Here is a 17160-nt window from a genome sequence, read left to right on the forward strand (position 1 = left end):
CCCAGGTCACACTACTGGATGCCTAAAGGCTTACGGAATTTGGTTCCAGGGTTCACCGTCTATTATGATTGCCCTAGGGCAGAAGGTCATAGTAGGATAGGAACTGACAACCTGACCCACCTATAGCCCAGAACAACTGGAGCAATACCAACCTTGCCCACAGCTGACTCTTTCACAAAGAGAGTTCCACACCACTAGAACCCCAGAGGGTCAAGCTGTGGGGAGATGAAACTGTAGCCCTAACAAGGACAAAGTAGAATATGGTTGACGGAAACAGACTTGAGAGGGAAAGAAGGGAAAAGAGACGACAGGAGAGTAACAGGATGAAGTAGGTAAAGGAGCCTATTTAAGGTAGCCTTCATATGTTAGTCAAAGCCATCAAAATCATGCCTGCCAAATTCTGTCTCTAGACAGAGTGATAGAAATCCCTGAATGGTCCAACTCTATTAGCTGTGCAGCTAAATGTTTACTTCCTGCTTTCTTTAAATAAATGCAAGTGTTTAAGAACTAATATAACCCTACAAAAAGAAATACCATCTCACTCTAAGCAATTGCTTTTGTTTAAAAAAGAGGGAAAAAATCCTGACCAATTAACCACCTATCACCCACTTATTTCTTATCACGCATGGGTTGCAATAAGGCTTTCCTGTTTATTAAGGATCAAACACATACAATCTGCTTTGTATGTGACGAATCATCAGGACTTAACTAGAATTTGGATTCTCTTCCTTTCTCTCTCTCCCTCCCTCTCCTGTACATGCACTACCTTCCAGGAGAAAATGGCTCAGGTTTTCTGTTCACAAAAAAAAAAAAAAAAAAAAAAAAAAAAAAAAAAACAAAAAACAAAACTGCATAGAACTGCCACGAGCCGCTCTCCCGGTATTGTTGGCAGACTGCATTCCTGTCAGCGATGAAATAAAAGCGCCTGAGTTTTGCACATAAGCAGTGTGGGACTACAGCAGAAGCAATTAGACGGCCCATAAAGTGTGCCTGTGACAGCTCTTCCTTTTATGAAGATCCGACTTTAAATGGGCCGCTTCAGTGTGGATGAGACAGATGTGGGGTAGAGAGAGCGACCACGTGCCCTCCCATTCTTCCTACAAAAGGAGGAATCCTTCAAACCAGGGTGAAATAATCTTTCCACACAAGAATCACCCTATAGTCACTTAGGTTAAAATAAATTTATTTTTTTTATAAGTTGAGTACCAGGGGAAGATTTAATGGCTTAAAAAAAAAAAAAAGATCCTGAAATACACTGAATGGGGAAAGAAGTTATTAAAATGACAATGAGCAGTAGAAATGATGTTTTTAAAAACAGAACAGACTGCTTTGTTTGCAGGAGTCCATGGGCACATTTGTTTAAAGCTCTTACAAATTCCACCACCAAAAAGGATCCAGTCTGCAGTCCCTGTTACACAAATCGTCTATTTAAATCTAAATACGTCTTGAATGTGAAGAAACACTTAGGGAAGCAAGACAGACCCTGGGCTTTCATGCATAGTCCTGACATATTTTCTAGCTAGGATGGTCTTTTAAAAAACGGTGACTGCCGGTGCATGGAAGCAGAGTTCTTGTCCTCCAGCTGACAGTCTCTACCACATGAAACATTGTCAGCAAAAAAAAAAAAAAAAAAAAAAAAAAAAAAAAAAAAAAAAAAGCTTGTTTTCTTTACTTTGGGGAAAACAAAAAACAGAAACCAAGAAGAAACAAGGACTCGCCTCACTTTGTGAGAGGTCCCATGATTCTCCTCAGGAGCAGGGTCTAGACAAATCACAGATAACTGGTGGCATACTACCCCACCCCCACCATCTCATCTGGGCCATTTGGAGAGCATTTATTGCTCTTGTATGAGCAGGAACTCTGAGAGGCACCCTCAGATTCAATACCCAGGGTGGCGCCTACCTATGAGGAAAATCAACAGCCACCCTTTCCAAACATTTGAGCTACAGGATTGAAGAAAAATACTCACCAACTACTGATTCATTAAAAAAAAAATCAATAAACAATTGCTACATACATGCTCCCATACTAGGTAGTGAGGAACTACAAAGGGGCATGGTAAGCAACTTCATTACAAAGTCTCCATCTACCCTATCGGGATGCCCACCTGAAAGGCAACGGTGAATAAAGACACAGAGTGAGCTCATAAAGAAAGAACAGAGCTTTCTTATTATATCCACTGCCTATTTTAGGGGTTTGGAATGTACCAATAACAGTGTTTACTGGAAATACGTCCCCTGATTAAACTCTTTCATCTTCCTAAATTACCTTAGGAACCAGTAAATATTAACAAACCTTCTGACAGACTGGGGATGGTAGATCTGATCAAATCCCAGGCATACTGTGATTAGAACAGGATTTGGAACTCCCAACCAGGGAGTAAATATTCTCATGCCTACACCACCATGCTCAACACCTTTATTTATAGTTAGCAAGAGAAAAGAAAACCACTTCCCTACCTTCTGAATATACCACTTAACGTGGCATTTAACAAGCACCTGGTATGTGAAAGCCACTGTTCTATGCTAAGGTACACAAAGGCATGATGACAACTGGTATTTACTGTGTGTGCACTAAGTACCATCATATACTATTCCAATTATTTTCCATATTAATTGTTTCTCATAGCCACCCCGATTAGACAACACCATCGCTAATGCTCATTTCCAGATGGAAAGCACAAACAGATATGGAATGGCTTGGCCAGGATAAGGCAGTCTTTGCAGCATACAAGAAACTGGGCTGGCCCATGAACTTACTTCAGAGCGCAATTTTGCCTCTATTAATAAAATATAGTTTCTCTCCAAGAAATCTGTCATCTAGATTTTTCCTGAGGAAGTAATTTTCACCATTTAGGCTTTCTTGAAACTATATTCCTAACACTCCTCAGAAAACAGAGACCATCCTAATGGTACTTGTAGGTACAATGTCCCAAGAGGACCCTGACCCATTGTCTGAGAAACTTGCAGCAAGGGGCACTACACCAGTGATACAGGGTAGGTGAAGGAGCCCCGGCTAATGAGGAGAGCTGTGGTTACTGGCTAGGCTGATCCAAGTACATGTGTACAGGGCTGGAAGGTGAGGATCAACCAAGGACAACATTTCCATGTGGGCAGAAGCAAGGGAAAGAATTCAGAACCTGTGCAGGGCACGTGAGTAACCAACTGGCAGATACGCTAAAGACAGCCAGGGTTAGTCACCTGTTGCCCTAGCCGGGGCCGGACAGGATGCAGAACAGGTAGAGGGCCACAAACTCCCACACACCACTCTGTCCATCAAAGACAGTGTGCCTGTAGAATATATGGAACCTGTCTTTTCCCCCAACATTTGATGCTTATTTTTTTTTTAAACTCTCACCAGCAGGTTAAGAAGTTGAGTATTGAAATCTGAATGCAGAAAGAAAAGGGGCAAGAATGGCGGAGACCAGCATACTGGTGGAGACTTTGAAGACAGCCCCAAAGAAAAGCTAGAATTTAGGGTCACTCTTCCGAAGAACCAACTCTTAAAAGAGGCAACGTGTAAAGCAGCTATAAACATCCACCCATAAACAATTCCATCCACCATCTACTTCTGCCCAGAACCTCAAACTATATTTATGCCTTCTCTAGCAGTCGCTCATCCTAACAGCCAGAAATAAACTCAGGGCTCTCAAAACCCAACTCCTCCTCCCCGCTCATCTGAGTTGGCCAAACGCCAGGGCTCTGTAAGCAAGGAAATGTAGCCCGGCGACATCATAGTATCATTCACCTACTGTTTAAACACTCACCCCCACATGGACCTTCCACTGCTGGGGAAGGTTCGCTGTCTACCACACAACAAGGACTGAACCCACCCAGCTCATTATGAATAGATGTGAACGGTTATAAGCTCAAGTGCTGGAGCACTTGTAGTCTAGGGAGAAAATAAGGTGCAAAGATTAAAGATTAACCACAGGGCCAGAGCCAATCTATTGAGTCTCATCTTAAAATGGCTTTATAAATGAATTTCAATAACACAGGCCCTACCCTGAGCTACACCTTAGGAAAGTCCCAGGTCGTCTTTCTCAAACCTTTTCTGAGTTGTGAGCGGTCTTCTCACATCTCTTTCTTCATCTGGACAACACAACTTCAGCACACACTCTGATGGTGGTGTTAAAGGCGAAGCACAAAGGGTATGCTCCTTTACGTCGGTATTTTGGTCAAAAAAGTATCTCTTAAGTACTAGTTTGATACACACACACACACACACACACACACACACACACACACACACACACACTTAGTTGTATTCTATGGCCTTAAAGAAATCTAGAGAGGTATTCTCTCCAAATAACAAGTAGCCTGCTAGTGTGTCTGTTTTATGGAATATCTTGATTGGTATATATCATACACAGTTTACAGAAATATACGCGATAGGGCAAACCAAAGTGTTCTGTATTCCTCAAATCTAAAGGTACTTAAAAAATACAAAACATCTATCTATATGAAAATTGATCATATGATTTTGTAGACTATTTCTACAACTGGTTGAATCAAGAGTTCTTCAAATATTGAAAAAAATTGAAATATTGAGACATATGCCATAAGCTGAATAGAAAACTAGTGTCTGAATTGTAGAAACAAGTAGAAAGTCAGTAACAATAGAAAAAAATTTATCCCTGATAGGATTTCAACAATCAATCCTGACCATGGACCTAATTTGTGCCTGGGTAATGTCTAGGCTGCCTTGTTTTATTTTATAAAGCGGTAGAACTGAGAGATTGTCTGAAATACTCACATAAAATCCACAAAAACCAAAATATATGATATATGTAGAATACAAATGTTGCAAACTCAATGTGAAGTTCATATCTAGTCCCCATTTAGGACTGAGTTAGTTACATTTGCTATCTGTACTCACGAAGCATATGTAATTCTATGTTATCCCTCCCTGCTCTCCCCACCAAAGGCAAGGGACTCAAACATCTCTCTGTGTGGGCTGACGAGTTGCACAAAGCCTACAATCATTAGTTAGCTCTACAGCTTGCCCTTAAGAGTCACTGCAGCCCTGTCGGTACAGAACGGACAGCAATCAAGAGCTACATTATGCCCTGAGCAGAGACACAGAGGATACATCCTAAGTGCTAAGTGGCTAATCCTTGGCAGGGGAGAAGACACAACTGAAGTCATCTGCTTGCAGAGCTTAGGCACTCGGGGAAACTTTCTCATCAGCTCACTTGGAGTGATTTTTTTCTTGCTTGCTTCCTTATACAGCTCAGAAAGTAAAGTGGGCAAAGAAACAAAGGAGAAGGCTGTAGTCAGCGCAGTGCAACCACTTGGCTTAAAATAAATATAATAGTGAGGGAGACCATGCAACAAGACAGGAGTGTGCCTCCATTGACCTGAAATGGGATACACAATGCATAGTTTAAAGAAAAACTATCTATACAAAATAAGAAGAATAGATATAAACATATAGAAACATGAAGCTGGTTCTGTGTGTGTGTGTGTGTGTGTGTGTGTGTGTGTGTGTTTTCTTAAGAAAAGTATTTTCATCATGCTACGTTTATACTAGCTTCCTTTAAAATGATAGCAGTAGGCCCAGTATTTGGCCCCAGTACACATAGCTTGTGATGGGAAATAAGATGTTCAAAACCAGAACTACAAAGGGCTTGAGACAGACTTCCAAAGGGACCACGAATAAACTTTAGGTTTCTTTTCACACGAAGGGCCATATGAAACTTATCACCAAGAATCTTTGAGCACACAAAGTCTTAAGGAATTTTTTTTATCAATGCTTTTGGATAGGCTACCATTGTTGACATCCTGGTCAAGTCATTGGCAACCATAAACCTTATGAGAAGCCCAGTAACTTCAGAAGATACAAGATACACACAGCTTCATGGATAGAAACAATCTACGTACATGTGTCGCTACGCACCAATGATGGCCAGAGACAGCAGGACAATTCTCGATAATCACAAAGACTAGACAAAAAGAGTTTGTTGTCAGGACAAGAACAGAACGCTGTGGGGAATCCCCTTGTGCACGTACACACTGCACTATGGATGCTTGCATACGGATATGCATATATAACAAAATCTACCACATACGTACAGTTGTCCACTGCAGTGACACATTTCCTCCTATAAAGAATGACAGAGAGTGTCTGTCTCCACGGGTGCAGACTCATGGACACCTCCCACTACCACTGTGCCAGGCCACTGATCACTCTGGTAGACAGTCTGAAGACTATCCCAGGTCACTGGTACCTTCCTGTCTTTCTCCCTGCTCCCAACAGCACCCCAGTTCGCCTTCACTGTCCCACTGTCCCAAGCATCACTTTTCTAAAGTTCTATCATTGGATTCAAATGTAGGCATGATAAGTTTGTCAAAAGCCAGCTCAAACAACTGACCCCTTCCAGGAGCTTTGAGGGGTTCTTCTCAGGACTCACAGAGCTCAGTTCTGTACTTTCTGGTTCTACTTCAGATTCACTTCTCCAGTTCTCTCCTCCCAGAAGTCTTTCTCAGTTACAAGGACTGTTTGCTTTGGCTTGCAGTCTGGTGGGCACGCCCTCTTCAAGTATGCTTCCCGGTCCTCAGGCTCCATTCATTGATTTTGCTGAAGCCCAAGGGTAAGTATGTTTTGCAGCAGCAAGCAAGTACAGTTCAGGGTCCTTCCCCTACCTCTTGAGTTGACTATGGAATCATAGGTGTAAGAACACCCCCCCCCCAAGAGGGCCACTGTTTGCCATCAAGTCAAAAGCTCCTCCTTCTGCTAAAGGTCTTTGAAAAGAGAGTATGCAGAGAGGGAGAAAGCAGTCCCTGAAGCCAGCAGAGAGACTGATTCTTACTTAAACCTCCAATGCTTCCTACAGAGTTATCAGATCACGAGATGGCCAAGTGACATTACTTTAGAAATCTCCATGTTTTATTGTCAACTACGGACTGTGGACAATCCAAGTAACTTAGCCATCTGTTCCAAGGTGCCCTCTTTCCAGTTCCAAAAACCTTTCATAACAACAGCAGGTGATAAATAATAGGACCCAAAATGGGTGACTGGGAAAGCCACTCTGGGATGAGCATCTCCAATTTGAGAATGACTGGACGCTGTAGCAGAGACATCAAAAGCAATCAATGTACTCTAAGAAAATGGGAAAATGGGGTTCCCAAGGCACGTTTACTTCAATGATTTAACTACGTGGGAGGGGTATAAATCTAGTTCAGTGCTGGAGTGATTGGAACACAAGGCCCTGCCTGGGTTTGGTCCCAGCACTGTCTGGACCACGCTCTTGTAGTCAGGGTAAGGTTATATGTGCCTGGGACTTGACTCCCCGTACTTTATCTTGTTCTAATCTTTCCTCCTTGGCAGCTGAGAGCTTAGTCTAATTTGTGCCTGTGTCCTTAAGTATCTAATGTCACTCTGTCTTAATTTGTAAATCACTTTAAGACCTTCAGAAAAACAAACAAAAAGTTCATGACTAGTGTTGAAGAAAAAACAACTCCTGCCACTAAATACAACAAGTTCAGGCTCCTGCCACTAATCACCAGGAATCCCTCAGTCCCTAAAATTACAGGGTTTGGTGTAAATCCAACTGGGATTGTGCTTCCCCAAACTCCTTCTCTGGCATTCCTGCGGATGTCCTGCTGAAGCCCGGGAGGCACTATCACTATGCAGTCACAGAAGACCACCTCCTGCTGTTGGTTTAGGATTTTCCTCCTCAGAGGAGCCTAAACGCCTCAGAACATTGCCAGGTCCACCAAGACCCAACATCCAGGGTACCTGGGCTGAACGCAGTTTCCTCCCAAGTAGATGAGTGATTCACATAAGGTACCATTTTGGCTTTTCTGAGACTTCAGAACTCTGTTTTATTGACAGTGTTTCCGTGGCTATCTGACTTGTGTTCATAAAGTTGTTCATAATCATTTCTCAGTAGTTCATCAGTGGCTGGCCATCACACTTGTTTAGTGCCCCAGATCCCTGGCCATGAGGTAAAGGCAAGAACTTATAAGTGTCCTTATAAGGATAGTTCTTACAAGTAGGTGAGGGGCCTTCTCATGAAAGGGGACATTTTGATGAAAAACTGGAAAGAAAAGTCATAATGAATGATTTTTTTAAAAAAAATGCTTTAAAATGCTTGCTAAAATAAATACGGCTGAATTCAACTCATTATGCAAATGCCGAGGTGGACAAGCTAAAAGCCACCTGTGTATCCTTTTGAAATGACAGGATTCCTCACGGGGGCTCTGGGTACAGGTAAGTGTGTGTCTCTCATTTCAGTTTCCACAATACAGAGCAAACGGTTGAGACGGAAAAGTTTTGTCTAATATCTTGGATGACCTTGAGTCTAGATTTAGTCAACAAATGCTCATTGAGCTCTTCCTGTGTGCCAAGTGCCAGAATAACACACAATCCTGGCACTCAAGTGGATCACAACCAGGCAGGAGGAAGGCAGAAATGTGAACTCTAACCCACTCTGAAAGACCTAAAGAAGGGAAGGGGGAAGGGCTATTTATGGGCACCCAGGAGGAGGGGGTGGCATCCCTTTTTCCTGGGCAGGGCAGGAAGACTTCACAAAGAAAAGCAGAGGGCCTGGGGTATGAGAGCACATCTGAGAGGCCCAGCAGGCAGCTTTAGGGACTCTGAAAAGTGACACCACACCCAGTTTCCAGTTCCTGGCCTTGCTGCTAGATCTGGTGGCGCAGAATCACGACAAATGTATTGAGCACATTTCCTAGTTCCTGATTTTTCCAAGGGTCTCTGCCCAGGATTGAAAGCAGGTTGGAAAAACCTAAAATGTTAGGAGCAAGACACTTGGATCTTTTAATTCAGCACTCTGATTTTTTTCCCCTTACCTGTGGACTTTCGTGTAAAAGTATGCAAATTACCACAGCACTAAGATTAGAAACAACCCCTAATGATCATGCGTATGAGGTACACCCTCTAACATGAACCGCTGCCTCTTCTTCCCTGGTGCCGCACCACCCCTCTCTTTTTACTTCCTAATACCTTCTATTTTTCCATTCTCTCAAGAAACATTATCACCCAAGTATTTTTTACCCAAGGGCATGAGCTTACATATTCACAGACAATTTAAAAAATATAATCCATGGGCTATTTTCGTTGCCAAATGCAGCTGCAATTATGTATTTCTCTTGGACGTGTTTTATGTTATTAAAACTTGTAAATACTTTATCTCCCTCAAGTTTTCCAGCTCTCTGTTGGCAGACTCTTTTCCTTCCCCTCTGTCTTTCTAAGGGTCTAATATAATTTTCTGAATAGGGAATCAATAAACTTGGCCGCTGAGGGCTCACCTTTCCCCAGTTTAGTCTTTGAAAATAATATGATCTCTTTCCAGCAAAAAACCACCTTTGGCTTCTCATAGTTTGTTTATTTCCCTACAGATGTCTGCCATTTCACACCCTAAATATCTGTGTTTTCTTTTGGCTCTCACATCTAAAATTCCTTTATAAGGTCAAAAAACTGTGTTTAATGACAGCCTGTTATAAAGCATCATTGCTCTTAAAGATAAAACTTGTCTCAATCACCAAGAAATAACTGTCAGCAATAGTCCTAACCTCTACTTGGTTCCTTATGCATATTTCAATTAAACAGACAGTTCAAAAGCAAAAGCGTTTCGACTAGAACCGTTCTGTGTTCAAATATAATGAACAAAACAGGGCCTGAGAGATGGTTCAGTCGCTAGAGTGGCTGTCACACAAGCCTAAGCATCCGGAGTTCAAATCTCCCACCCTCAAGTAAAAGTTGGTCATGTGCCAAGGAAAACCTCTGTCCTGAGGGAGTGAAGGCAGGGTGGGGGAGGTGGAGATAGAAGAATCCTTGAAGCTCACCGGTGAGCTATTCTCATCAAATTAGCGAGCTTTCAGCTCAGCTTAAGGCTCAGTCCCAAAAAAATAAGACAGAGAGCAACTGAGAAAGATGTCCGATGTGAACCAGTAGTACTCACTCCCAATAAAACAAGTGCAAGCCTTCAGGAGATGGCTCCTTTGGGTTGAGGGTCTGCAGAGAGGCAAGACACTTAGCACGCCAATGAGCAGTAACAACAGAGTATTCTCCATGCTGTGACCTAAGTTATTGGCAGTATGTACAGGGGCACACACCCTACTTCTAAGCACCAAAGTTAAAGTTAAACTGAAAGAAGGAGCCATAACAGTTCCTTTCTCTCTCTCTCAAGGATGCTTCTGAAAAGGCACCACTCAGGGTCTACTGACGGCCCGGAAACATTGTTCTGTCCCGGGGAATTCCTTTTTAGGCCAATCATAAAGACTCTTGTTTTACACACTCTTATCACTTTTTAACTTGTGCTACTACATGTCACAGCACCACAGGGAGCTGTAGTTCTGGGACCCTGTGAATGTTTTCACAGAGTCCTTTAGCAATTGGTACAGAGGTGGTTTACTGGACAAAGTCCTCACAGCGGATGGGATGCTTGGGGACTTCTGGGAACAGACAACTTACTAATACCTGGAGAGCTAAAAGCAGCCATGCTGAAAAGAACATGGAGTCAAGCGCAAAGGCACGGGGAAGTATTCTTCCTAAGGCTTCCCAGGCACCCGAAGTTCAGCTTGCAGAAGGTTTTGGCAAGGGACTGCTAGAAAAGGAGGGTTGACCATGAGGGTGGGCAATATGAAGAAGGAGCAAGTTGAGTATCCACTGAGCCTCCCAGCATACACTCATTGTCCACACACACACACACACACACACACACACACACACACACACACACTTACTTCTCACAGTTCTGAGAGCCAGGCTTCAGAGCCAGGATATCAGCTAGATGTCCCAATCAAGCAGGAAGAAAGTCAAATGAGGACTGGTTTAGACATCACAGAAGAATACAGGAAAGCTTCTCTTAGGCAGAAGCTCTAGTTGGTAGATTAACACCACCCACACCTCAGTGGCTACTTTCATGGTTACTGGCTATGAATTGTCTAGCAAGTTAGACAAGAAGAGACAAGGTAAGGTCTGGAACAGGATTTAACTTTTGACACCATCGCCTGAAACAAGAAAAGAGCAAGTGTCAAGACAATATAAAATAAATACCCATCCAGTCACTAGTAAACCTTTAACAATTTTATAGATGGGAGGAAAGAATTATTTGGGGATAAGAAGTAAAACATTATAGAACAGTAAAAAGTAAGTTCTTATAGGTAGCGACTGGTGCCTTGGGAAGTTAAATTCAGAGACAGGGAAACCAAGTCATAACTACGTGCTGAGTTCTTTTCACACCGTACGCTATCGTTTGGGGGTATACGACATTCAGCAGATTTATCAATGAATAAATTCTGACCGGAATGAGCCAACCGGTGCCATATACCTGCTGGAGGCAGTGCTGAAGCCTTCACATTCTTTAGAATAATATATTCACCAAGTCTCAGGGCCCAGGGCTCATATGATCAAGCCTTTGGTGTAATATGCAAAGGAAAATGGAAGTCTCTAGAAACTCCAACTTTCTAAGCTTCAGAATTGGCCTGCACTTTGAAACAGGTTGAGGGAAGATGTGCTGTGTCACACAGACAGACTGAAGGGCTCAGTCAGGCGCCAAGACAGCTGGGAGCTTGGTCCATGCAGTAGCATTTCATCCTCGTAATGTCAAGTACCGAGGAGCTCCCAAGGAGCCCCCCACCCCCCCGCATCTGTGGCCCCCACCCTCACCCCCCAGCTTTTGTGTACTATTAATTATGTTTCTCTAAATTCAGTCTATTCCTTAAGGAAACTCCCTGGCAAGTGAAAACAGCAGCAAAGGTAAAAGAATGCAGAGAATCTGGCTGCTGCCTGCACTCATTAGGAAGAGCAGCAATTACTCAGCGCTCCCCAGTATCAGCGGCAGAAAGGAGCATGTGGATTGGGGCGAGTTTTGACCTGTCTTTGCCCGAGCTTCTCCCTCGGCAGTATGTCACCCACCTCCCTTGGGCCCGGGATAACTGTAATAATTAACAAAGCAAATGAGAAATGGAGAAAGAATGAAAGCAACAGGCCAGTTTAGACTTGGGTGTAGATCAGAACATAGTTAACGGTGACAGACTGCAGGCATTTAATAGATGTCACTAACGTCCCTATAATGATGTTCTTGCTGTCACTGACTTGTCCCAGTAAACACCAGCAGAGCAGACTTCCTGCTTTCGAGCCCTACAGTTTCCAGCACCTCACCAAGCATCAGGTGGATGGCCACCATCTTCCTTCCCTACCTCTGTAAACCCAAGGTGATATCTGATCCTTGGCCAGCACTTGTGGGCCAGAAAAGCTCAGATCTTATGATCAGAGAACAACCTCAGGATCCTTGATTTAGTCTCCTGGCATTCAGGTAGGTAACTGCCTAATTTTCTTTTTGACAAATGAAGACACAATGAAGGTGTGCATAGTTCCAGAATTTTAAGTCACTGAGCTATTTAGATGATGAAGAAAGACCAGAAACCATGACTATTTTCCTCTTTTCCTTCAGCCCACAGCTCTCCGGTCTAAGACTGGGGTGGTATTTACCTCTGTGAAAAGCCTCAAATCCTTTCTGAAACAAGCCAGGACATAAAAACTCACTCTCACATTGACTATACTATAGAGTTATCTAGCCTTTCATTTTTAAGGCGTAAGTAGTGGGAATGATTTCCCTAAAATTTTTTTCTGAAAATATACGAACTTGGGTTATTAAACAGCATATAGCAATCCCATTCTTTTTAAAAAGTCATTTAAAGGTCCCTCTACTTTGACTTCCAGAGACAAGATTGTCTGAAACCTACACTTTTACCACACTGGTTCATACAACAACAACAACAACAGCAGCAACAAAACGATAACAAGAACAACAAAAATAATAATAATCACGTGCCAAAGCTCCAACAAGAGCAGGTGAGGTAAGACCTTATTTTGGATCCGCAGAACTGTAAACACTCATTCTGGGGTACAGAGCCTACAGCGCTCATGCGTAAGATTCTTGACATAAAATGAGGCTGCAGTGGGGCCTAAATACCTCTTGCTGATGTCTGGTTCAGGTGGAATATCCTCCGGGCAGATTTACCTCTTTCTGGCAGGTCTTCTGGAATCTCAAAGGCGGTGTCACAATTCTTCAGCATCCAGATGCCTCTGGTTTGATCACAGCTGTGAACCCTTTTTCTAAGGTCCTTGGAGATGAAGCTAAGCAAGTTCCCTCCAGTAAGTGGGGCTCTGCCAGCTCAGGTTTCATTCTGCCCTGCCAGAAATTCCTTTCTGTTTTGAATCTGAGATGTTTGTTTATGATTTTTGTTTTGAAATGCTAAACAAGACAGACACAGTCTCTATTTATGGCTTAAAAAACAAAAAAACAAAAAATACCTTGGGATAGCTGGTTCTAAAGATATTGCTCAGACTTTTACAGTAGGTACATCAAATCCTCAAAAATTAGAAATCAAATATGACTGTTTTAAAATATACTCAGCCCTAAATTAATGAATTTATTTATTTATTTATTTATTTATTTATTTATTTGTGTTATTTTTAAAAGTTTTATGTGTTTGGGTGTTTTGTCTGCACATATATCTGTGTCCCACATGCAAGTCTGATGATGTCCAGTGAAGCCAGAAGAGGGTGTCAGATCCCCTGGAACTTGAATTACAATACAGTTATGAGTCACCCATGTGGTTGCTGGGAATCAAACCCAGGTCCTCAGGGAAAGCAGCCAGTGCTCTTAACCACTGAGCTATCTCTGTAGCCCCTTGATTTCTTTTCTTACATACTCTTAAGACAAGCGTTCTTTGAATGTTTCAAATTAGGATGTTGTACTTGGACTTGATTAACATTAACACAAAAGAAACCCTAAAACTATGTTTTGTAGTTTTTGTTTTTTCTCATTTTGATTACATGTTGGAATACCAGCACTCTGGATAAAAGACAGAGGGCATCTCAAGGACAGGTACTAACAGAGTGTCTGGTAAAAAAATTCAATTTCTGCTGTGTTGTAAGGTTTGGCCATCCAGAAGAACTGTAACATACTTACTGGTCCAAGGATTTTATCTCCATCAGGTGTTTTCTCCCTGCCCCACAGTAGCCATTATGAGGTATCTGTCCTGGGAACTCTGCTAATATTTACCGAATAAAAGTGATACCCATTTCTAGGCAAGAAGGAAAGACTCACAGTTAGGAATTAGCATACTGTGGGACCACACCTACACTGGGAACCAAACAGAACATCAGATATTTTAATTGTAGAATGTTTGTCCCTTCTTCTGGAGTAACACAGTTGCTCCAGAGACCACTGTAGGCTAATCCATGTTAACACTGAGCTACTCACTCACTGCAAAGGATACTCCATGCAAGATGGAGACCAGCAACAAGATCTGCTCTGTCCCTGGGTCTCATGATATTATGCACCTTGTTACCTTTTAAAAGAGAAGAACTTGAAGCACAGACCCAAGCAAATGTTCACATTCCACCAGACTCCACAGACCTGGCAATCAGGGTTACCCGAGGTCAAACCAAGGAACACCTTGTTCTCTGAACTATAGAGTCATTTTCTCTGGGACAAACATGAGACCAGGATTACCATCCTGAGCCTCCTGTCAAAAGAGAGTATGTGTGGAGGAGGTGTTAGTGTATGCATAAGACTGACTTCTAAATTTATATACAGAGAAAGCTAACAAAAATGAAAATAAAAAAGGATTCAAATTAGAATTAATATTAGGTATTAAAAATTCTACCAAGGACACTATTAGTATTTGTTATTGTTGTTGTTGTTGTTTTTGTTTTTCGAGACAGGATTTCTCTGTGTAGCCCTGGCTATCCCTGGAACTCACTCTGTAGACCAGGCTGGCCTCGAACTCAGAAATCTGCCTGCCTCTGCCTCCCAAGTGCTGGGGTTAAAGGCATGTGCCACCACTGCCTGGCCTGACACTATTAGTATTTAAGAATACAATATTCATATCTGCATAATCACCTACAATATATATTCATTATTTGTTAACTCTCATCTCTACTATAATTACTTGATGGAAAGTGCCTGATACTTCAAGTTTTACTTGAGAAAACAAAGCCAAGGAAAACTAGCCAAGATTGGTCTTGCAGTTAACAAAACCATCTGAGTCAAGATGTGAATGTTGGTTTTATCTTAGGCTCAAGACCCATTTGGTTGGCTGAATCCTCCATTCCTGGTGGTCTGAGGAAAAGTTAGAGGGCCTCTCTTACCTGCTCCTGACATGCTCGGTACCCCATCTCAGATTTCACTGTCTGGGACTGCAGTGAGTGAATGGTCCCAGCTTTCCCAGTTCACCATTAAACCATTACCTCTATGAGAACACAGGCCTTATCTTACTTACTAATACAACTGTCATAGCGTGTGACAGCTTTTAGATACCTTTCTCTATCAGCTTCATGCTACAAAAGCTGAACTCGTACTGGGAATGACCTGAGAGGAACCATACTGGCATCACCCGTGAGTGACAGCCACCAGGCTCCATCCCAGGCTTCTTGAATCAGAGTCTGCTCTGTTTGTTTAAGTGTGGAGGTCAGGGCCTTGCACATGCTTGACATGTGCTCTACCACTAAACTATAATCCCTAGTGGCCAAACCTGCACTTTTAATAGGCTCCCAGGTGACTGTGGGCCATTAAACTTTCAGAAGCCCAGTTTTTACCAAAAAAAAAAAAAAAAAAAGGTATTGGAATTTTATAACACAGAAACCAGACCCATAGCAGATGCCCATTAAATAATTTGCAGGCAGATGTTTCTCTGGCTAGTTGGAGCTACCTAACTTAATAGGGAAACAAGCTGACCCAGAGTAAGTGGTTAAACTAGGAAGGAATAGAGGGCTTAAACCTCGGGCTTTGAGGTTTATATCAGGTACAGCAGCAGGTGGGCATGGAGTTCTGAAGATGATGGGTGTGTGTGTGTGTGTGTGTGTGTGTGTGTGTGTGTGTGTGTGTGTGTGTGTGTGTGTGAGTTGTACCAATACAAACTGTCTCTTTAACTCAAGACAGGCTCAATCCTGTACTGACTATCAGTGAGACAACACCTCCTCCTCAAAACACACACACACACACACACACACACACACGCACACGCACACACACACACGCACACACACACCTAAGGACCTACCAGTAAAATCTTCCAAAATATAACATAAAAGAAAAATGCACATTACTGGTCAGAATGAGTTTAGGACCACCAACCTCCCCAGATGAACTACTACCCGACAGGGGAGAAAAAGAGCTAAGTGAACAATTCTACTGATGAAACTCAACAAATTTTAGGTCCCCCTTTAACCACAAGTATACATCCTTCTCAGTAATTATTTAGATATGGTATAACTAACAGGTCTCAAGTTTTTTAACTGGCTACATTTGTGCTGTTGGGGAACGGCTGGAGGTAAAAGACTGTGAAGTCAAAATTAACTGGCTACCTTTCTAAGAATCCTGTCTTCTAACTCCCTTCAAGGGTTGAGGAGCAGGGAGGTTAGGTGGAGCAAGAAAATGAGACCAGGTCAGGTTGTTAACCATGCACTAGGTGAGCAGCCCTGTCGGACGTCAGCTGTTACCAACCCTGGTGTTTCTTGGGGGTTAAGGGAGTTCTTATCATGACCCTATGACTAACCTTGCTAGTCAGACAAGGAGACACACACTCAAAAGAGGATTCCACACAGAAACCACATTCCTGACTTTCACATTCATCCACAATAGCACGAGCATCGCGTGTCTTCAAAATAAAATGGGTCCTTCAAAATAAAATGGGGTTGAAAGAGAGAGATAAGGACTTGAAATGTGTTCACTTTGAAACTAACAAAGAAAAACAGAATCCCTAAAAGACATTAAGAGTTCTGTGCTCACCCTGAGAGCATCCTTAGACTGATGTGGTCTAGCACATATCTGCTCGTCAATGGAGGAGCGTCTATCTCAGGACAGAGGATTCAGATCTGACCAGGCCAGGGAGCCTGGGGTGGGAGAAGGTGAAGAGGGAGATACCTCCCAGCTCGCTGCCCATACTCTCTGGTACCGCTCAAAGCAAGCCAGAACAGAGAGAAAGCCACCACAAGAGGAAACCTGCCATCCTGAACCACGGCTAGCAAAGCTTTAAGAATGCAGGCACCTGCTCAAAAGTTGGGAAACACGCTGACAACCTTACCGTAAGGGCTCTAAAGAGAAGGCTTCCCTCTTCCCCAGCAGACAGGAGCGCCTCCAAGACTCAGAACTGATTCTTTTTTTTTTTTATTAGATGTTTT

At 42.7% G+C, this 17160-nt stretch overlaps 1 protein-coding gene and 1 long non-coding RNA gene across 3 annotated transcripts in view; one reads left to right on the top strand and one right to left on the bottom strand.

Annotated features, from left to right (window-relative positions):
- Crim1 (cysteine rich transmembrane BMP regulator 1) overlaps window positions 1-17160 on the bottom strand; it is a 181255-nt gene that overhangs the window by 156340 nt on the left and 7755 nt on the right. The gene's annotated exons all lie outside the window — the stretch shown is intronic.
- The window catches only part of LOC116080078, a 15791-nt gene continuing 6303 nt past the window's right edge, over window positions 7673-17160 (top strand). Inside the window, exons 1-2 of the long non-coding RNA XR_004114305.1 lie at window positions 7673-7788; window positions 12691-12822. This is a non-coding gene — a long non-coding RNA (uncharacterized LOC116080078). The remainder of the gene's footprint in view (window positions 7789-12690; window positions 12823-17160) is intronic.

Source organism: Mastomys coucha, unplaced genomic scaffold (genome assembly GCF_008632895.1).
Source record: "Mastomys coucha isolate ucsf_1 unplaced genomic scaffold, UCSF_Mcou_1 pScaffold6, whole genome shotgun sequence".
Lineage (NCBI taxonomy): Eukaryota > Metazoa > Chordata > Mammalia > Rodentia > Muridae > Mastomys > Mastomys coucha.